Raw genomic sequence first — 24,239 nt, forward strand, 5'->3', positions numbered from 1 at the left:
CTAGGACATCCACACAGCGCCCCCTAGCGGACACAGTGGTCACTACACCACATAGGGTACATGTTAAAGCTGACCCACCAAATATCCAATGTGTCTTTCAACAATACTTCATCAGGGGTGGTTATTATCTTGAAAAAACTGTCTGGGCTTATATCCTTTTACTATGCAGTTTTTCTGAACATATCAAATTTGAGCTTAGGAAACCAACTAACTCACATTTTTTACCCAGCTGTAACATCATTTTTCAATTGTTTATTTATTGATATTGAATCAAAGAATCATAGAAAAGTAGAGTTGGAAGGGACCTCCTGGGTCATCTGGTCCAATCTCCTGCTCAAAGCAGGATTCACTAAATCATCCCAGACAGATGTCTGTCCAGCCTCTGTTTGAAGACTTCCATTGAAAGAGAAACCACCACCTCTCGTGGCAACCTGTTCCAATCATTGATCACCCTCACCGTCAAAAAGTTTTTTCTAATATCTAATCTGTGTCTCCTCCCATTCAGTTTCATCCCATTGCTTCTAGTCTTTCCTTGTGCAGCCCTTGAGATATTTGTAGACAGCTATTAAGTCTCCTCTCGGTTTTCTTTTTTGCAAGCTAAACATTTCCTAATCCTGTAACCATTCCTCATAGGACATGGTTTGCTGGCCGATCACCATTCTGGTCGCTCTTCTCTGAACTTGCCCCAGTTTGTTGATGTCTTTTTTAAAATGTGGTGCCCAAAACTGGACACAGTATTCCAGATGAGGTCTGACCAAAGAGGAGAAGAGGGGGATAATAACTTCACGTGATCTAGACTGTATGCTTCTGTTAATACATCCCAGAATTGTATTTGCCTTTTTTGCTGCTGCATCACACTGTTGACTCATGCTTAGTTTATGACCTATTAGTATGCCCAAGTCTTTTTCACATGTGGTGCTGTAAGAAGATGGACCGGACCGGAGGTACCTCTCTTGTGCCGGTTCCGGAACCTTTGGGGCTGTCACCATTGTTGTCCAGGGGAAAGCTTTGCAACCCGGACATTTAACCACCATGCACTTGCAAGTGTGGACGGACTACCAAACCTCACGTACCACATGTGCACCTGCTCCGAATGAAGGTAGTCAGCAACCCTACATCGCTTCCCCCCCTGTAAGCCCACCGGTTAGCACACCACCAGCAGCTAATGTTGAGGTGTCGTCGCAAGGCCAAAGCAGTCAGGGAATCACAATGTTATTGCTATGAAAGACTGAATCTAGGCCATCAGCAAGACCACCGACACCATCACCATCACCAAACCTCTCTCAGTCCGCCATGTCCACCGCTAGTTCCTCAGTATGCAGCTCTCAAGTCCAGCTCACCCTACCAGAGACTCTGAGTAGGACAAGAAAGTACTCATCCTGTCATCCGCGTACACTGTGTTTGAATGCCCACATTGCCAAACTAATCTCGTTAGAGGTGATGCCCTACCGGGTGGTTGAAAGCGAAGCTTTCTGCAAGCTTATTGCCTACGCAGTACCATTCTATGACCTACCCAGTCGGCACTTCTTTTCTCGAAAAGCCATCCCAGCCCTCCACCTGCATGTGAAAGACCGCATTGTCCATGCAATCAAGCAATCAGTGAGTGGAAAGGTGCACCTCACAACAGATGCATGGTCCAGTAGGCATGGCCAGGGCTGTTACGTGTCCATCACTGCGCACTGGGTTAATGTGGTGGATGCAGGGTCCACAGGGGACAGCGGCGGTGGGACAGTGCTGCCTAGCCCACTGTATAGGAAACAGTTGGCTGTAGGCGTTCGACCCTCCTCCTCCTCCAGAAGCAGTCGCACGAGCACTCCATCTGCAGCTGCCAGTGTTGCACACGAGGTGTCCCACTATCAAACAGCTAGTGGTAAGCGTCAGCAGGCTGTGTTGAAGATGATGTGTTTGGGCGACAACAGACACACTGCGGAGGTACTGGCCGACTACTTGCAGCGACAAACTGAGTCATGGCTTTGCAGTCTATATCTTGAGGCAGGCAAGGTAGTTAGTGATAATGGCAGGAATTTTGTGGCAGCCATAGCCCTTTCAAAACTCAGACACATACCTTGCCTGGCTCACACCTTGAATCTGATGGTGCAGTGCTTCCTCAATAATTATCCGGAGTTAGCAGCCCTGCTCCATAAGGTGCGAAGACTGTGCTCACACACCTGCCGGTCGCCGCACACTCCAGTCGTATGCAGAAGCTACAGCGATTGCTCCACCTTCCCAAGCACCGCCTAATTATCGACGTTGCAACAAGGTGGAACTCCACCCTGCACATGGTTCAGAGGCTGTGCGAACAGAGGAAGGCTGTAATGCATTTGTGGGAGGATACACGGGCAGGCAGTTTGAGGGCAGACATGGAGTTGTCTGGTGTGCAGTGGTCGAAGCTGAAAGACCTCTGTAAAGTCCTTCAGTGTTTTGAGGAATGCACACGGCTGGTAAGCGCAGAGGACGCCATCATAAGCATGAGCATCCCACTTATGCGTTTGCTCATGCAAACTTTGACGCACATTAAGGAGCAGGCATCTGCAGCCGAGGAGGAAGAGGAGTAGGGAAACCTTGATGACAGTCAGCCATTGTCTGCTCAGGGAACTCTCCTGGACGAGGTGGAGGAAGAAGAGGAAGAGGAGGAGGAGGGTGATGATGGGGATGATTATTTAGGGGAGGAGGATGCTTCTCGTGTGTCCAGAGAAAATGTTGGCGTGGCAAGGTCAGGTACACGGTTTGTGCATGACTGGAGGGATGTTGATTTGCCAGAAAGTGCTCCTCCACCCAGCACTCGCAGTGCATCATTGACACCTGGAACATTGGCCCACATGTGTGATTATGCCTTGCAGATCCTAAAAAGGGACCCACGCATTGCTAAAATGATGAACGATGATGACTACTGGTTGGCCAGCATCCTGGATCCATGCTATAAAGGCAAATTCCAAAACATCATGCCACAGGAGAACCTAGAGCTAATATTGGCTAACAAACAAGCAACTCTGGTAAACCGTTTGTTTGAGGCATTCCCAGCACACAGCAGCGGTGATGGTTCTCACACGAGCCGTAGGGGGCAACATGGAAGAGGTGTTTGTGGTGCACACAGCCGAAGTGGCGTTGGACACAGGGGTTTCATGACCATGTTGTGGACTGATTTTTCAAGTACAGCTCACACGACTGGTAATACTGCATCGATTGAAAGTGACAGAAGACAGCAGTTGTCAACTATGGTTACAAACTACTTCTCCTCCCATATCGATGTTCTCCCTCACAGGTCATTCCCATTTGACTATTGGGCCTGTAAACTGGACACCTGGCCTGAATTGGTGCAATATACCTTACAGGAGATCGCTTGCCCTGCTGCTATTGTGCTATCCGAAAGAGTCTTCATTGCTGCTGGATCAATCCTGACAGAAAAAAGGACCCGTCTGTCGACCCAAAATGTTGATGATCTAACTTTCATTAAAATGAACCATGCAGGGTTTCAAAGGATTTTGTCCCACCTTCCCCTGCTGACACATAGGTTTCCAGAAAAATGGCTCGCTTTTGTCCTTCTCTTCCTCGGACTTCTCCAATTCCTCCATTTGCAGCTGCTGAATCTGAATGTCCAACATCAACATATGCCATTTTTTCAACCTCCCTAACTGAGCTGCCTCCCCCCCCAGGGCTGGGGTCACCACCTGTCTCACGCATCCGTGCGAGTGCCGTTGCCCTGGACAGATGGGTGGGCCCACTCTTGGGCGACGGCACTGGCACAGGGTCCCTCATAGTACAATCAAGTGTCTCTGACGGTGGGGGTGCACACCCGCCGTCAGGCACACCGGCGTACTATGAGGGGCCATGTGCCAGTACCGCCGCCCACGAGTGGGCTCCCCCTGCTTGCTCAGGGCCCCAGCACTTGCAATACTTACCTCTCCCTGCTCCACCACTGTGTAGTCTGGGCTGTTAAATAATTCACTGGGACTGCCAATACAAATTTGGTGAACTGATAGATGATGGTTAAGCCGTAGCTATGCCCTGTCCTGCTGGGCGCTATCTTCAGATGATCAATGGCTTCCATTTTTTATAGACGTTGACTCACAATGAGATGCAGTGGTGGTTTATCATCAGCTTTCACAGTTTTCCTACTCACAGTCATGTGACATTCCTGCCCACATTTTTAAGTGTGTCCTCTCATGTCAATCCAATAGAATTGCCTACGACCTGTGGCTTCTGTCTTTTGCACTCCAAAGTTACCTGACAGATCATGATAGGCAGTGAGGACAATGTCTCCATCTCTCCCTGTGATCACAATTTGATGGAGATGAGTAACGGTGATGGGATCCACGGTACTGCGATACAGCAAACCTTTCTTCACAAAGAACTGTTTTCGCTGTCTCCACAGACAAAGTAATTTAGGGTGAGCATCGCCTCTGAGAATTCTCCCGGGAGTTTTTCCCGTGATTAGTAATTCCAAAATTTCTGCAATCACTCGACTTTCTGTCTTTACTTGTATCCATCTCGTTTCCTCTTGCGGAGAGTCTGGACTGTCTTACTGAGACTGAAATATATATGAAGATTTAAAAATACCCCAACAGTATATACTGGTGTACGATTCGAATACATTACCCTTTTTCTACTTTTTAGATTCTTGTCTAATCCATACTGAGGCTGTGAGTGTCTTTGTCGGACTCTGGAAATATACACGGAGATTTTTAATGTTTAAACTATGCTATATATACCTGGTATCCGGTGATACTGTACCCTTTCTCAACTTTCTACAATCTTGTTGAATCCTTACTGGGCCTGAGACCGTCTGAGTCTGCCTCCTGATATATAGACATAGATTTTTAATGTGTAAACTATGCTATATATACCTGTTATCCGGTGATACTGTACCCTTTCTCAACTTTCTACAATCTTGTTGAATCCATACTGGGCCTGAGACCATCTGAGTCTGCCTCCTGATATATTGACATAGATTTTTAATGTGTAAACTATGCTACATATACAACAATGTACACACTATATACTGGTGTACGATTCGAATACATTACCCTTTTTCTACTTTTTAGATTCTTGTCTAATCCATACTGAGGCTGTGAGTGTCTTTGTCGGACTCTGGAAATATACACGGAGATTTTTAATGTTTAAACTATGCTATATATACCTGGTATCCGGTGATACTGTACCCTTTCTCAACTTTCTACAATCTTGTTGAATCCATACTGGGCCTGAGACCGTCTGAGTCTGCCTCCTGATATATAGACATAGATTTTTTAATGTTTAAACTATGCTATATATACCTGGTATCCGGTGATGCTGTACCCTTTCTCAACTTTCTACAATCTTGATGAATTCATACTGGGCCTGAGACCGTCTGAGTCTGCTTCCTGATATAGAGACATAGATTTTTTAATGTTTAAACTATGCTATATATACCTGGTATCCGGTGATACTGTACCCTTTCTCAACTTTCTACAATCTTGATGAATTCATACTGGGCCTGAGACCGTCTGAGTCTGCTTCCTGATATAGAGACATAGATTTTTTAATGTTTAAACTATGCTACATATATACCTGTTATCCGGTGATACTGTACCCTTTCTCAACTTTCTACAATCTTGTCGAATCCTTACTGGGCCTGAGACCGTCTGAGTCTGCCTCCTGATATATAGACATAGATTTTTTAATGTTTAAACTATGCTATATATACCTGGTATCCGGTGATGCTGTACCCTTTCTCAACTTTCTACAATCTTGATGAATTCATACTGGGCTTGAGACCGTCTGAGTTTGCCTCCTGATATATAGACATAGATTTTTAAAGTGTAAACTATGCTACATATATACCTGTTATCCGGTGATACTGTACCCTTTCTCAACTTTCTACAATCTTGTCGAATCCATACTGGGCCTGAGACCGTCTGAATCTGCCTCCTGATATATAGACATAGGTTTTTAATGTGTAAACTATGCTATACATACCTGTTATCCGGTGATACTGTACCATTTCTCAACTTTCTACAATCTTGTCGAATCCATACTGGGCCTGAGACCGTCTGAGTCTGCCTCCTGATTAGAGATGAGCAGTGTTCAAGTCGACCTGTTCACCAAGTTCAAATTCGAGCTGTTTTGGGCAGTGTTCGAGCCGTTCGTCTAACTCGAACACTGTGCTTAAAATTCGGCTGTTCGAGGTTCCGTTCAAGAACGCTTCATTCACCAAAAGCGTAACTTTATTTTAACATTAATAATGGTTTTCAATGTTAATAGACAGTTTCATGGCATAGTAGCGGAGTCTTCTAGCCAGCGGTGTAGTACACCTGTCAAGGAGCTACACCGTGTGTGTTGCTAATATTTTTTTACCGCATCTTGTCCAGAAAATCCTTTTGGGCCTTGTAGCACCGTCTGCTACTCAGCAGAGGAGCCCACCCGGGAACCTAGCTATGCCGCCTGTTTATGAACCAGTTTTTGACTGCATTTAGCCCAGTTAATACTTTGGGCCTAGTAACTGTGTCTGCTACTCAGCAGAGGAGCCCACCCGTGAACCAAGCTGTGCCACCTGTTTATGTAAGAACCATTTTTTAACTCCACTTAGCCCAGTCCATACTTTGGGCCTAGTACCTGTGTCTACTGCTCAGCAGAGGAGCCCACCCGTGAACCTAGCTATGCCGCCTGTTTATGTAAGCACTGTCTGCTACTCAGCAGAGTTGCCCACCCGTGAACCAAGCTATGCCGCCTGTTTATGTATGAACTGAGTGCTACTCAGCAGAGGAGCCCAACTGTTAAACAAGCTACAGCACCTGTGGTTTGGACACTTAATGTTTTCACATTCTTTCTGGAATGCCAGTTAGGCCTAATTCCGGAATTCCAGTTGACCTGCACTTACTGGGAAATCCTCGTTCGCGGGGAAGAATTGGAATCCCAGATCCCCATCACTAACGGGGTTCAGCGGGTTATCCGCACCTGTAAGCGACACACGCTGGTCCTTTCAGTGTAACGCGCATGCAGCCCCGGACATGTAAGGGCATGACATACCTGTTATTGCTCGATCTCGCGTGCCAGAGCCTCGCATGTCCCTCTAGTAAGCTGGACGCGGACAGCGGGGGCATGCCGGAGTCTCTTTTGTTAACGGAATTAAGCTGACAAATCACTAGCACAACTAAAAACGGCCATGCACCACCACCCACAGAATCGACAAAGCTTGCAATCTGTCCATCCTTTCCGTGGTGGCATGGTTGAGGTTGCCCGTGTGGAGTCCAATTAAGTCGCAGTTTCCACTTCTGGTGGTGCCCTTCTGGACATTCCTTTAAGGTTCAGCTTTGCAACCATACTGCCCTCGGAAACCAAACACTTTGCCTTCATGGACGCTGTTCGGAGGGTCGTGGGAATAACGCCGCCCGATCGGCAGTTGGCATAATTTATGGTGGGAAGTCCGACGGTATATGATCGTCTTCGATTTTAGAATTTTAGATTTTTTTTTTATTTTAGATTTTTATTCCAGCCTTTCTTGACATTATAAGGGCATGACATGCCTATATCTGTGTCTCCTCCTCCTCCTTTTACTCCTCCACCTCTTTTCTATATGTAGTTGCCCTTTTCCATATGTTATTTGTGTCTTCTGAGCATTTTGTCTGCTTTGGGACACCTTTTAAGATGTTTTGTAATTGTTTTCTATGTGTTTGTATGTGTTTGTGTTTGCCTGCCATTGTTTTCAATGGGGTTCGACAGTGTTCGTCGAACGTTCGATGAACATTCGAAGAACTTGCCTCCTGTTTGACGAACCGAACCGAACTCGAACACTAACGGGGTGGCTCAACACTACTCCTGATATATAGACGTACATTTTTAATGTTTAAACTATGCTATATGTACCCTTCCTGCCAGAAAGTCCTCCTCCACCCACCACCCTAAGTGTATCATTGACACCTGGAACATTGGCCCACATGTGTGATTATTTCTTGCGGATCTTCTTGTTATATTGTGGTGTGATCCATCCTGAGCGTGGGAGAGTCTGTGGGTTACTCCTGCAATTTATATGTAGATTTAAAAATTACCCCAACACTGTATACAGCTCTACGCTTGTGATACATTACCCATTTACTGCTTTTTATATTCTGGTCTAATCCAAACTGACCAAGTGAGAGTCTGTTTCTGACTGTGTAAATAAATACTGAGATTGACAATGACCCCTACACTGTATACAGCTGTACGCTTCAGATCCATTACCATTTTACGGCTTTTTATATTGTGTTGTAATTAGTGTTGAGCGACTTTTGGTTTTTTAGGGTCGTTTCGTTTCATGAAACCTGACTTTTCCAAAAGTCGGGTCGAGCAAAATCGGCCGACTATAGGGAAAAGTCGGGGTCGTCCCGAAACACGAAACCAAATGTAAGTCAATGAAGAATTAAAGTCGGCAGTGAGAGGAGGACAGGAAACACACCAACAGTGCCCATTTGAATGCCAAAAGCATAAATTCTTGTTACTGAAGCTTGTCAACCTTAATTAACTTCATAATACTAGTTACGCACTGAAAAATGGGGGTTATTTGGCTACAGTTGTGGGGGGGGAGGGCTGGCTCCAAGTTTTCGTGGGCCCAGGGCCAAAGAGCGCCCCTTTAACACATACCACAACTCATGATGCTCCGATACGGCAGAGAAATATCAGTATAGTACAATGAAAAATACTTCACTTCTTACATCTCATGACTGATATCCATTTTAAATTCTCCAATACCTCCAAAAACGGACAGTATATAACTCCATACAGTATTATGGCCAGCGCTTAGTGTGCTATACAGAGTAATGAGGCCCATATATTTCTCCATACGGAATCATTATTCCCATATAATGTTTCAAACCGTATATGATGAGCTCCACATAATGCTACAGTATATGTTGGTCCCAATGGATGAAGCTCCACCATATATAATGGGCCCCATTTCTACTGCTCTAATGTATAATGGGCCCTGTAAATGCTGCTCCAGCGTCTGATGTCCACCTTTGGAATGCTCCAGTGTATGGTGGGCCCCATATATCATTCACCAGAGTATAGTGCTTCCCAAAAATTGCTGTCCCAACATTGAAAACAATTACATAAGTCTCCTTGCTAGGGAATCTCTGCACTACTCTGAACTACTACTACTACTCTGAACTCCTTGTCGTCCACAGCTTCCATCTCACTGCACTTGGCTGTTTAGGCCCTCCCACCGGCAGAGACACTTTTGCGTACTATGAGGTGCCCTGTGCCAGTGCCATCGCTCATGAGTATGCCCCCCCACCTGCTCAAGGAAACTGCACTTTCATCTGCACCTTCCTCTTTGTCACCATGTAAGGTGGTATAGTATGCGGGAAGGGGAACCTGAGTTTCCTCTGGGTCACATTCTGGCTGTGTAGAGTGCGAGGGGAATGTAGTGGTCTGGGTCAATGTACCAGCAGCATCATCCAGCAGTGGCTGGGCCTCAGTGCACTTGTGGTGTCCCCAAGAGTACGGTCGCCACTGTGGCATTGCCTTACTCCTAGGGAGTGTGTTGTCAAGCTTGGGAGCAACGAAGGATCTCTCTAGCAGTGAAACCAACACACAACACATTTCCCACTCCAGGCCAGCAGGGAGACCTCTGAACCTGACTGCTGAGGAGCTGCTCTCTGTGGTCGGGAGGAGGTAAGTTAGGGCACTCTGTGCAGGAAAGGGGAAGTGTGTGGATGTGAGAAGGGGAGCTGGAGGATGAGCAGAGTTAAGGCTCACTCCTAGCTGGAGCGCATGGTCCGGATTCCGGTCTCCGAGTTTGTAGGGACACTGACGTTCCTGCAGCAGAAACCGGGGGAAGTAGCAGCTATAAATGCTCTGCACCCAACTAAGGCTCGGAGGCCCCAGCATCGACGTGTGAGAGGCAGAAGGAAAAGGCTACAGCTGTCTGCCATACAAGTAAAGTCTGAGGAACATCTGTTAGACAGGAGGCGTTTCAGTGAACCACGGTCCTGTGAGTGCTTCCCCCACAAGCGCTAGAAAGGAGACGTTCAGGAAGGTACATGTTGGCGGAGTGTTGGAAGGGAGCTTTCCATTCTGGTCCCGGAGGTTGGCAGAGGTCCTGACCCGGAGGACACAGCACGGAGGCAGGCATCTGTTTAACCTGCAGACTGTGAGTAAAGCTTTGGAACTGCACGGTCTGGTGTCCTACAGTTATTCCAGCACCGCTACATCTGGGCACCAGCACCTACACCGCCTGTGCCTTTCCCCCATCACTACAGCTACACTTCCCTGGGACTCCAGCTCCACCTGTGGGGAGCTTCACCATCTTTGCTGCACAACACCATCAGTCCCAGAGGATCTGCATGCAGCGTCGGCCTAACATCTATGTTGCCGAACACCACAGGTGGCGTCAAACTATCTATATAAACTCTTTACCATTATACCACGCCATTTACATGGGCGCCCAGGGCCACCGTCCGGGTCACCGTTGCTGTGACACATCCCACTGACACCGGCCCGGTACTGAGTACCCCACAGCCCTGGGAGGGCGACTCATATGCCGACTGCTGATCGGGCGGCGTTATTCCCACGAACCTCCAAACAGCGTCCCTGAAGGCAAAGTTTTTGGTTTCCGGGGGCAGTATGATTGCAAAGCTGAACCTTAAAGGAATGTCCAAAAGGGCACCACCAGGAGTGGAGCCTGTGGCTTAATTGGACTGCACCCGGGAAACCACTACCATACAAGCTACAGAAAAGATGGACAGATTGCAAGCTTTGTCGATTCTGTGTGTGGTGTGGTATGTCCGTTTGTAGTTGTGCTAGCGATTTCTCAGCTTTATTCCGTTAACGACCGAGACTCCGGCATGGCCCCACGGTACGCGTCAAGCTTACTAGAGGGATACGCGAGGCTGTGGCACGTGAAATCGAGCAATAACAGGTCTAGCATTCCAGTACATGTCCGGGGCTGCATGCACGCTACACTGAAAGGACCAGCTTTTGTCGCTTACAGGTGCAGATAACCTGCTGAACTCCGTTAGTGATGGGGATCTGGGATTCAGATTATTTCCCACGAACAATGATTTCCCAGTAAGTTCAGGTCAACCGCAATTCCGGAGTTAGGCCTAACCGTCATTCCTGAAAAAATTACGTGTCCAAACCACAGGTGCTGTAGCTTGCTTAACAGCTCGGCAGCCGTTCTCAGGCCCAGTATGGATTCAACAACATTGTAGAAAGTTGATAAAGGGTACAGTAACATGTATATATGTAGCCTAGTTTACACATTAAAAATATATGTCTATAGATCAGGAGGCAGACTCAGATGTTCTCAGGCCCAGTATGGATTTGACCATATTGTACAAAGTTGAGAAAGGGTACTTTATCACTGGATAGCAGGTATATATAGCATAGTTTAAACATGTAAAATCTCCGTGTTCTTAGTATGGATTACACAGCAATCTAAAAAGTGGAAAAAAGGAAATGCATTTGAGGCGTACACAACTATATACTTTTGGTGTTATTTTTAAATCTTCATATATATTTCTGTCTCAGTAATACAGTTCAGCCTCTCCGCAACAGGAAATGAGATGCATACAATTAGTGACATAAAGGCTATTGATTGCAGAAATCTAGGAATTATTATTCACGGGAAAAACTTCCGTCACAATTCTCACAGGCGATGCTGACCCTCAATTAATTTGTGTGTTAAGACAGTGAAAACATTTTTTTGTGAATAAAGTCTTGCTGTATCACACTTCCGTTGATTCCATCACTGTTACTCATCTCAATCCAATTTTTATCACAGGGAGTGATGTAAACATGGTGCTCACTGGCTATCATGATCTGTCTTCTAACTTTGGAGTGCAAAAGACAGAAGCCACAGGCCATAGGCGATTCTATTTGATTGGCATGAGAGGGCACATTTTGAAATGTGCGCCGGAATGTCACACGTTTGTGACTAGGAAAACTGTGAAAGCTGATGATAAACCACCACTGCATGTAATTGTGAGTCGACGTCCATAAGAAATGGAAGCCACTGATCATCTGGAGCTAGAGCCCGGCCAGCAGGACAGGGCATAGCTACATCTTAACCATCATCTTTCAGTTCAAACAATTTGTAGTGGCAGTCCCAGTGAAGGATTTGACAGCCCAGACTACACAGCGGAGGAGCAGGGAGAGGTAAACATTGCAAATGCTGGGGCCCTGCCCAAGCAAGGGGGGCACACTCGTGGGCGTCGGTACTGGCACTGGGCCCCTCATAGTACGGCGGTGTGTCTGACGGCAGGTGTGCACCACCACTGTCAGAGACACTTGATTGCACTATGAGGGACCCTATGCCAGTGCCAGCGCCCAAGAGTCGGCCTATCCACCTGTCCAGGGCAACGGCACTCGCACGGTTTTGTGCGCTAGATGGTGACCCTGGCCATGGGGGGGCCGCCCACTTAGGGAGGTTTACAAAGTGGCATATGTAGATGTGGGTCATTCAGCTGCTGCAAAAGACGAAATAGGTCAAGTTCGCGAAATAGGAGGAGGACCAAAGCAAGCCATTTTTCTGGCAACCTATGTGTCATCAAGGGAAGGTGGGACAAAATTCTTGGAAACCCATGCATGGTTCATTTTAATGAAGGTTAGATCATCCACATTTTGGGTTGACAGACGGGTCCTTTTTTCTGTCAGGATTGATCCAGCTGCACTGAAGGCTCTTTCCGATAGCACACTTGCAGCTGGGCATGCGAGCTCCTGTAAGGCATATTGTGCCAATTCAGGTCAGGTGTTAACCATAGTTGACAACTGCTGTCTCCTGTCACTTTCCATCGATGCAGTATTACCAGTTGTGTGAGCGGTCCGTGAAAAATCAGTCCACAACATTGTCATGAAACCCCTGTCTCCAACGCCACTTCTGCTGTGTGCGCCACGAACACCTCTGCCAAGCTGCCCCCGGCCCGTACGGCTTGTGTGAGAACCATCACCGCTGCTGTGTGCTGGGAATGCCTCAACCAACCGGTTAACCAGAGTTGCTTGTTTAGTAGCCAATATTAGGTCAAGGTTCTCCTGTGGCATGATGTTTTGTAATTTGCCTTTATAGCATGGATGCAGAATGCTGGCCAACCAGTAGTCGTCATCGTTCATTATTTTGGCAATGCGTGGGTCCCTTTTTAGGATCTGCAAGGTATAATCTGACATGTGGGCCAATGTTCCCGGTGTCAATGATGCACTGCGAGTGCTGGGTGGAGGAGCACTTTCTGGCAAATCCACATCCCTCCAGTCACGCACAAACCCTGTACCAGACCTTGCCACGCCAACATTTTCACTTGCCCCACGCGATGCATCCTCCTTCCCTAAGTAATCATCCCCATCATCATCCTCCTCCTCCTCTTCTTCCTCCACCTCGTCCAGGAGAGGTCCCTGAGCAGACAATGGCTGAATGTCATCAAGGATTCCCTCCACCTCTTCCTCCTCGTCAACATTGGCTGCAGACGCCTGCTCCTTAAGGTGCGTCAAAGTTTGCATGAGCAGACGCATAAGTGGGATGCTCATGCTTAGGATGGCGTCGTCTGCGCTTACCAGCCGTGTGCATTCCTCAAAACACTGAAGGACTTTACAGAGTGGCCATGTATCCTCCCACAAATGCATTATGACCTGCCTCTGCTCGCACAGCCGATCAACCATGTGCAGGGTGGAGTTCCACCTTGTTGCAATGTCGATAATGAGGCGGTGGTTGGGAAGGTGGAGCAATCGCTGCAGCTTCTGCATACGAATGGAGTGTACAGGCGACCGGCGGATGTGCGCGCACAGTCTTCGTACCTTCTGGAGCAGGGCTGTTAACTCCGGATAATTATTGAGGAAGCACTGCACCACCAGGTTCAAGGTGTGAGCCAAGCAAGGTATGTGGCTGAGTTTTGAAAGGGCTATGGCTGCCACAAAATTACGGCCGTTATCACTAACTACCTTGCCTGCCTCAAGATGTACACTGCCCAGCCATGACTCAGTTTGTCGCTGAAAGTACTCGGCCAGCACCTTGGCGGTGTGTCTGTCACCCAAACCCATCATCTGCAACACAGCCTGCCTCTGTGGACGAGCTTTCGCTTCTGGTGGAGGAGGAGGAGGGTCGAACGCCTACAGCCAACTGTTTCCTACACCATGGGCTAGACAGCACTGTCCCACCACCACTGTCCCCTGTGGACCCTGCATCCACCACATTAATCCAGTGCGCAGTGATGGACACGTAATGGCCCTGGCCATGCTGACTGGACCATGCATCAGTTGTGAGGTGCACCTTTCCACTCACTGACTGCTTGAGTGCATGGACAATGCGGTCTTTCACATGATGGTGGAGGGCTGGGATGGCTTTGCGAGAGAAGAAGTGGCGACTGGGTAGGTCATAGCGTGGTACTGCATAGGCCATGAGTTCGCGGAAAGCTGCGCTTTCCACCAACTGATAGGGCATCATCTCTAACGAGATTAGTTTGGCAATGTGGGCATTCAAACCCAGTGTACGCGGATGAGAGACTGAATACTTTCTTGACCTACTCATAGTGTCTGGGAGGGTGAGCTGGACTTGAGAGCTGCATATGGTGGAAGTAGCGGTGGACAGGGCGGACTGAGAGAGGGTTGATGATGGTGATGGAGTTGGTGTTGTTTCTGATGGCCTAGATTCAGCCTTTCGTTGATATAACAGTGGGATCCCCTGACTGCTGTGGCCTTGCCACCTCAACATTTGCTGCTGTGCTAACCGGTGGGCTTACAGTGGGGGAAACAATGTAGCGTTGCTGACTACCTTCTTTGTGATCAGTTGCACATGTGGTACTTGAGGTTTGGTGTTGTGTCCACGCTTGCAAGTGCATGCTGGTTAAATGTCTAAGCATGCAACTGGTATTCAAATTTTTCAGATTTTTCCCTCGGCTAAAGGTCTTTGCGCACTTCTTACAGATAACCTTGGCCTGATCATGAGGATTTTGTTCAAAAAAGTGCCACACTGCACTCTTCCTACTTTGGCAGACATTTTGCGGCCTAGCACGCTGTGATATTTTGACCCTCTGGACAAGCTGTGCAGCAACTCTTTTGATTTTTGGAACCTGTCTTTGGAGTGCTCCGGGCCTGCCAGATAACAGCTGTTGCGATGTCGATGTCTGCTGTGGATGCTCCTCCTCCTCATCTGAGCTATTGGAAGCAGCACCCTCTTCCCCCAATGGATACCAATCTGGGTCAACAACTGGGTCATCCATCACCTCCTCTTCAATGTCATGTGCACCTTCCTCTGTGTCACCGTGTATGGTGGTATAGTGTGCGGGAAGGGGCACCTGAGTCTCATCAGGGTCAGAATCTGGCTCTGTACACTGCGAGGACAATGTAGTGCTCTGAGTGAATGTACCAGCAGAATCATCTATCAGTGGCTGTGCATCAGTGCACTCCATGTCAGATTCAACTTGGCCTGGGTAATTCACCATTTCACTTGATAATCCAGGCATGGTATGTGAAAACAGCTCCATGGAGAAATCAGTTGTATGGCCTGTGTCATCCTTCAATCTTGGTTGGGGTGAAAGACACAAGGAAAGGTGTGGTTCATGAACATGAGCCTCCAATTATGACTCAGTGTTTTTATTTTTTACAACTTCAGAAGAGGAGGCGATAGAGCTGGAGGCTGAGTCAGCAATGTAAGCCAAAACTTTTTCCTGAAGCTCTGGCTTTAAAAGCAGTTTGCCAACTCCTAGAAAACTAAGCCTTCGAGGCCTTGTGGAGCCAGATGATGACGCAGGCTCAACACCTCCTGCATTCGGTCCTATTTTGCTTTTGCCACTACCATCAGATCCACCACCAACACCATCATTACCAGCTGCCAACCCCCGCCCAATTCCACGGCCTCTTCCACCAGCCTTCCTCATTTTTGGCAGAAATGTAGACAAAATCCAACAAACTATATAGTAATGTAAAACAAGGTACAAGGTGTCTATAGGACAGGGGAGATTTTGAATTTCTGCACACACTTGTGGACACTGGACACTTTTGGATTGTGTGAGGCCCACTGAATATCACAGCGCTATGTCACAGGCTCGATGTTGCAGGTGTGAAAAATGTCACTAGAGGATAACGGAGATTTTGAATTTCTGCACACACTTGTGGACACTGGACACTTTTGGATTGTATGAGGCCCACTGAATATCACAGCGCTATGTCACAATCTCGATGTCGCAGGTGTGAAAAATGTCACTAGAGGATAACGGAGATTTTGAATTTCTGCACACACTTGTGGACACTGAACACTTTTGGATTGTGTGAGGCCCACTGAATATCACAGCGCTATGTCACAGGCTCGATGTCGCAGGTGTGAAAAATGTCACTAGAGGATAACGGAGATTTTGAATTTCTGCACACACTTGTGGACACTGGACACTTTTGGATTGTGTGAGGCCCACTGAATATCTCAGCGCTATGTCACAGGCTCGATGTCGCAGGTGTGAAAAATGTCACTAGAGGATAACGGCGATTTTGAATTTCTGCACACACTTGTGGACACTGGACACTTTTGGATTGTGTGAGGCCCACTGAATATCACAGCGCTATGTCACAGGCTCAATGTCGCAGGTGTGAAAAATGTCACTAGAGGATAACGGAGATTTTGAATTTCTGCGCACGCTTGTGGACACTGGACACTTTTGGATTGTGTGAGGCCCACTGAATATCACAGCGCTATGTCACAGGCTCAATGTCGCAGGTGTGAAAAATGTCACTAGAGGATAACGGAGATTTTGAATTTCTGCACACACTTGTGGACACTGGACACTTTTGGCTTGTGTGAAGCCCAGTGAATATCACAGCGCTATGTCACAGGAAGAAATTGGCTAGTGTATGACAAACTACAAGGTGTATATAGAATTTGGCAGAATAGGAATCTCCCTAGAGTGTAGGTCTGTAAGAACGGAACAAGTCCTCGACTTATCCTTACAGAGCGACACACAGATAGCTTCACTGTGGCCGTGATAACAGCCGTTACACGGTACTGAGAGAGGAGCGTGCACGTACACGGCTGTCCAGTGTATGTAAAATTGTCAAGCTCCATGTTTTTTAAGTATACGGACTGACATACGCTGTCTCTCTATAGTTTTGAATGTGATCAAACAGCAAATATATTTAACTGTTTGAAAACTAGACAAAACTAGAAGGTGCAGGTCTGTAAGAACGGAACATGTCCTCGACTTATCCTTACAGAGCGACACACAGATAGCTTCACTGTGGCCGTGATAACAGCCGTTACACGGTACTGAGAGAGGAGCGTGCACGTACACGGCTGTCTGGTGTACGTAAAATTGTCAAGCTCCGTGTTTTTTAAGTATACGGACTGACACACGCTGTCTCTCTATAGTTTTGAATGTGATCAAACAGCAAATATATTTAACTGTTTGAAAGCTAGACAAAACTAGAAGGTGCAGGTCTGTAAGAACGGAACATGTCCTCGACTTATCCTTACAGAGTGACACACAGATAGCTTCACTGTGTGTCACTGTGTGAGGAGTACTGTGTGAGGAGTGTGCACCACTGTATGGTGTGAAAAAATGCACGCTCAGTACCTCACCAGGACAAAAAAAAAAATTGGGATTGCTTTTAAAAAAGCAGTTTGCAGAGCAGTGGGTAAACAGCAATGCAGCCGTCAGGAGCCTTAGAAGGCAGCCTAACAACCAACACCGCGATCCAGCAAAATATAGCCTCAACTTGCACTGCACACACAGTGACTGGTGTGTTGTACAGGCAAAATCGCTAGCAGCAGAAGCAGTTTTTGGTGTCTTCTTCCCTGCCTAACGCTCTCCCTACAAAATCATCAGCAGCAGCAGCTCTCCCTATTCTGAGATCAGCATGAGTAACATGGCAGTCGGCATGCACGCCCTTTTATACCCCCTGTGACACCCACCAAAGCAAGCCAATCACTTGCATGCCCTTCTGAAAGATGGTGGTGACTCCTGCCTATGTCATCTTGCCCACAGTGTCCATGGATCCTGATTGGCTGCAAAAGAGCGCAAAACAAACTTTTGAAACGCGACTTTGGCGCTTAAGTCGCCGACTTCGTGGCCGACCTCATCCTAGGGTCGGGTTTCGTTTCATGAAACCCGACTTTGCCAAAAGTCGGTGACTTTTGACATTTTTCAACCCGTTTCGCTCATCTCTAGTTGTAATCCATACTGAGCCTGAGAGCGTCTCTGTCTGCCTCCTGAAATATATACGGAGATTTAGAACGTTTAAACTATACTATATATACCTGCTATCTGATGATACTGTACCCTTTTTCTACTTTTTATATTCTTGTCTAATCCATACTGAGCCTGTGAGCCTCTCTGTGTGACTCATGAAATATATAAGAGAGATTGACAAATATCCTTTGACGGTATAGAGCTGTACGCTTCTGATACAGTACCATATATCTGATGTTATTTTGGGTACATTTTCTCCAAAATTTGGAAGTATGGTGGAAGAGGCCGCGGATGTGGGCGTGGGGGGGCCAGCTGGTACTGATGGTGGTGGTGCATCTGCTGGTAGTGGCAAAAGCACAATAGCAGCTAAGGTAGGAGGTGTTGAGCCTGCATCATGGTCTGGCTCCGGAAGGCCTGGAAGGCTACCTTTTCTGGGAGTAGGTTAACCGCTTTTAAAGCCGGAGGATCAGGAACTGGTTTTGACTTACATTGCCAAAACAGACTCCAGCTAATATGCCCTCCTCTTCTGAAGTTTCAAAAAATGCAAGCACTGAGTCGTCAAGTGCTGGCTCCTGGTCAGGAAGAACCCCTTTCCTTGTGTCCTTCACCCCCACCAAAAGTGAATGATGCAGCAGTCTACACTTCACATTAGTCCATGTAGCTCTTTCCCACATATCATGCCTGGGTTATCAAGTTAAATCGTGAATTCCCCAGTCCAAGATGAATCTAACATGGAGTGTGGGTGGCCAGCCAGGGCAGTGGGGTTAATCGGTACTGGGCTGGTGTCTCAGAGGGATGTGTCACGGTGGTGGTGACCCGGTCCGTGGCCCTGGGCGTCCATGCAAAGGGGTGAATAACATTTATAGGTGAATGATACGTGATGCCACCTGTGGTTTCTGATCAGATTGACCAGCGCTGCAGTGTTGCTTCTCTGGGGCAGATGTTGTGGTGCAGCTAAGATGTAGAAGCCCTGCACAGGTAGGGCCGTAGTCGCAGGGCAGATGAAAGAGTTGGTAGATGGTGTGCTGCTGGGGCCTCGGAGCCTTAGTTCAGAACAGAGCATTTACAGCTGCTACTTCCTCCGGTTTCTGCTGCAGGACCGTCAGTGTCCCTACAAACTCGGAGACCGGAATCCGGACCATGCGCTCCAGCTAGGAGTGAGCTTTAACTCTGCTCATCCTCCAGCTCCCCTTCTCACGTCCACACACTTCCCCTTCCCTTCACAGACTGCCCTAACTTCCCTCCTCCCGACCACAGAGAGCAGCTCCTCAGCAGTCAGGTTCAGAGCTCTCCCTGCTTGCCTGGAGTGGGAACTGTGTTGTGTGTTGGTTTAACTGCTAGAGAGATCCTTCGTTGCTCTCAAGCATGACATCACACTCCCTAGGAGGAAGGTAATGCCACTGTGGCAACCGTACTCCTGGGGGCGCCACAAGTGCACTGATGCCCAGCCACTGCTAGATGATTCTGCTGGTACATTGACCCAGACCACTACATTCCCCTCGCACTCTACACAGCCAGAATCTGACCCTGATGAAACTCAGGTTCCCCTTCCCGCATACTATACCACCTTACACGGTGACAAAGAGGAAGGTGCAGATGAAAGTACAGGTTCCTTGAGCAAGTGGGGGGGCATACTCATGGGTGACAGCACTGGCACAGGGCCCCTCATAGTATGCAAAAGTGTCTCTGCCGGTGGGAGGGCCCACCTGCCGTCAGACACACCGCCGTACTATGAGGGACCCTGTGCCAGTGCCGTCGCCAACGAGTGGGCCCCCCTGCTTGCGCAGGATCACAGCACTTGCAAAGTTGAAATGCTTACCTCTCCCTGCTCCACCGCTGTGACGTCTTCCGCGTTTCCTGACAGTGACATTCTGGTCAGAGAGCACGATGACATCACGTCTGTACGCCCTCTGCCTAAACAATCCAAGTGCAGAGAGATGGAAGATGGGGACGACGAGGAGTCCAGACTAGTACAGGGATTCCCTAGCAAGGAGACTTATTTAATTGTTTTAAAGGTTGGGAGCAATTTTTGGGGAGCACTATACTCTGGAGAATGATATATGGGGCCCACCATACACTGGAGCATTCCAAAAGTGGACATCAGACACTGGAGCAGCATTTACAGGGCACATTATACACTGGAGCATTAGAAATGGGGCCCATTATATATGGAGCATTATTTGAGCCCATAAGACAGTGGAGCTTCATCCATGGGGACCAACATATACTGTAGCATTATCTGGAGCTCATCATATACTGTATCGAACACTATATGGGACCAATGATTCTGTATGGAGAAATATATGGGCCTCATTACTCTGTATAGCGCGCTATGAGGTGGCCATAATACTGTATGGAGTAATATACTGTCCGTTTTTGGAGCTATTGGAGAATTTAAAATGGATATCAGTCATGTGATATAAGAAGTGAAGTATTTTTCATTGTACTATACCACTATTTCTCTGCCGTATCAGAGGATCATGAATTGTGGCATGTGTTAAAGAAGCCCATTGACACTCTTTGGCCCTGGGCCCACGAAAATCTGGAGCCAGCCCTACCCCCCCCCCCCACAACCTTAGCCAAATAACCCCCAGTTTTCAATGCCTAATTATTATAAAGTAAATTAAGGTTGACAAACTTAAGTAATAAGAATTTATGTTTTTGGCATTAAAATGGGCACTGTAGGTGTGTTTCCTGTCCTCCACTCACTGCCGACTTTTCTTCCCCATTGACTTGCATTGGGTTTCATGTTTCAGTCGGCCTTCGACTTTTCACGATAATCGGCCGATTGCGTTCGACCCGACATTTGAGAAAGTCGGGTTTCATGAAACCCGACTCGACCCGAAAAAAAACAAAGTCGCTCATCTCTACTCACAAATACTGAGGTAAAAAACACCAAATACTCAGTGTGTCCATGAAGCCTTACAAATACTGAGCGAAAAACTCACTAAATAAGCATGTGCACGAGACCTTATAAATACTGAGGTAAAAACTCACCAAATACTCAGCATGTGCAGTGTGCACGAGGCCTTACAAATACTGCAAGGCTTCTACCCAACATCTAGTCCTGACTCACCCGTACCTAACATCGAAACCAGCTAATAGTCTTCAAATCACCTGCTGACCTGGTCCCATGACCTGTCAGAGAAGTTACTTCACATGAGTCACACAGAGCCTTCTGCTTCATAAATTTCCCCAGATAGAAGAAGCAGCCTCCGATGTGCAGCCTGTGGCCGAATACACAGGAAGAGACGCTCCTCGCCACAGGCTGTGCCCAACATGGCAGCAGAGGGGTTAATGCCACAGACAAGTCGCCGTCTCCTCACACACTGGACATGACGCTGCATCTGGTGACGAACCAGCGCACGTTGCGCAATGTTAGTCATGTCCCAGATGTTCAGCATGTGGAGGACCAAGAGGGGACCAAAAAAGACCCCAGGATTGGAACAGGAGCATGGGAAAGTGGACGGCGGTCAGAGGGGCAGGGTTTATACAGGGGTCAGAGTAAGTAAATATATACACTCACTGGCCACTTTATTAGGTACACCATGCTAGTAAGGGGTTGGACCCCCTTTTGCCTTCAGAACTGCCTCAATTCTTCGTGGCAGAGATTCAACAAGGTGCTGGAAGCATTCCTCAGAGATTTTGGACCATATTGACATGATGGCATCACACAGTTGGCGCAGATTTGTCGGCTGCACATCCCTGATGCGAATCTCCCGTTCCACCACATCCCAAAGATGCTCTATTGGATTGAGATCTGGTGACTGAGGAGGCCATTTGAGTACAGTGAACTCATTGTCATGTTCAAGAAACCAATCTGAGATGATTCGAGCTTTATGACATGGCGCATTATCCTGCTGAAAGTAGCCATCAGATGTTGGGTACATTGTGGTCATAAAGGGATGGACATGGTCAGCAACAATACTCAGGTAGGCTGTGGCGTTGCAACGATGCTCAATTGGTACCAAGGGGCCCAAAGAGTGCCAAGAAAAAATTCCCCACACCATGACACCACCACCACCAGCCTGAACCGTTGATACAAGGCAGGATGGATCCATGCTTTCATGTTGTTTACGCCAAATTCTGACCCTACCATCCGAATGTCGCAGCAGAAATCGAGACTCATCAGACCAGGCAACGTTTTTCCAATCTTCTACTGTCCAATTTCGATGAGCTTGTGCAAATTTTAGCCTCAGTTTCCTGTTCTTAGCTGAGAGGAGTGGTACCCAATGTGGTCTTCTGCTGCTGTAGCCCATCTGCCTCAAAGTTCGACGCACTGTGCGTTCAGAGATGCTCTTCTGCCTACCTTGGTTGTAACGGGTGGCAATTTGAGTCACTGTTGCCTTTCTATCAGCTCGAACCAGTATGCCCATTCTCCTCTGACCTCTGGCATCAACAAGGCATTTCCGGCCACAGAACTGCCGCTCACTGGTTTTTTTTTCTTTTTCGGACCATTCTCTGTAAACCCTAGAGATGGTTGTGCGTGAAAATCCCAGTAGATCAGCAGTTTCTGAAATACTCAGACCAGCCCTTCTGGCACCAACAATCATGCCACGTTCAAAGGCACTCAAATCACCTTTCTTCCCCATACTGATGCTCGGTTTGAACTGCAGGAGATTGTCTTGACCATGTCTACATGCCTAAATGCACTGAGTTGCCGCCATGTGATTGGCTGATTAGAAATTAAGTCTTAACACACAGTTGGACAGGTGTACCTAATAAAGTGGCCAGTGAGTGTATATATATACAGTATATATACACACACACATATTGCTACATGCGGGCAGCGCACAAATGCACAATCCTCAGGTTGTATAACTTTCAACTGGTCAAAACAGTTCTCTCAGTAGGCCAAGAAAGAAATGTGGCAGGAATAAAGTACACCTCATAGTAACTTATGTGTGAGGCAGAGGTGACAAGACCCGCCATCTCGTGCCCACCTTACTAGAGGTGCCCGCTGCACGCATATAACAATGTTGATTGAAACAGACGACATCCACTATGATGATTGGTTACCAGCTACCCGAACACACCCATTTCACAACTAGTCACACCCATGTCCACGCCCCAACCACAAACATTTAGCACTGCTGATCACACTGACTTGTACTGAGGGCACAGTGGCTGGCATTATGGGCACAGTGGCTGGTACTGAGGAAAAGAAAGAAAGAACAGAGAGAGAGAAAAAAGAAAACAGAGAGAGAAAGAAAGGAGAGAGAAAAAAACAGAGAGAAAGAAAGAAAGAAGAAAGAGAGAAACAGAGAGAGAAAGAAAGAAAGAACAGAGAGAAAGAAAGAGGGGACAGAAAAAAAAAGAACAGAGAGAAAAAAGAAAGAGGGGAAAGAAAGAAAGAACAGAGAGGGACAGAGAAAGAAAGAGGGGAAAGAAAGAACAGAGAGCAAAAGAAATAAAGAACAGAGAGAGAAAGAAAGAAAGAAAGAAAGAAAGAAAGAAAGAGGGGAAAGAAAGAACAGAGAGAAAAAAACAGACAAAGAAAGAAGGAAAGATTCTATAAAGATACTATACCAGTCCGGCTCACATTGTAGTGCCCACCTGAGCCTCTAGGTGTAGAACATATCATGATACACTCACATGGCCGACATCCCCGAGTCCAAGGCGATCCTGCTGTCCGCACTGTGGGAGGAGGACATGGTGATGATCTGAAGCATTCCCTGAAGTGCCTCCATGGTTCCATCACAATCTCCTCCTGAAATTACCTAATTTCCGGTCAGCTTCCAGCACATCACTTCCGATGGAACGTCATGTGCGAGTTTTCAAGTGCTCCTCGGGGCTCTGCCATGTACTCCTGTGTCCGCAGAAAAAGTAAGCTCATGGTCGGGGCAGTGGGGCAGACTCTCAAAATCTGGGAAGATTGGGAGGTATGAATGCTCCCCATCATACATCTTGTACACGCATGGCTCCAAACACCTCATACACACGGTTCCGCTTTGTATGCCTCGTACACACACGGCTCTACTCCGTAAACCTCGTACACATGTAGTTCTGGTCCATATACCTTGTACACACATGTCTCTGCTCTGTAAACCTTGTAAACATGCAGCTTTGCTCCATACACCTCGTACACATGCAGCTCCGCTCCGTAAACACACGGCTCAGCTCCAT

The sequence above is a fragment of the Dendrobates tinctorius genome, unplaced genomic scaffold (genome assembly GCF_039654945.1).
Source record: "Dendrobates tinctorius isolate UK_male_01 unplaced genomic scaffold, ASM3965494v1 ptg000120l, whole genome shotgun sequence".
Taxonomy (NCBI): Eukaryota; Metazoa; Chordata; class Amphibia; order Anura; family Dendrobatidae; genus Dendrobates; species Dendrobates tinctorius.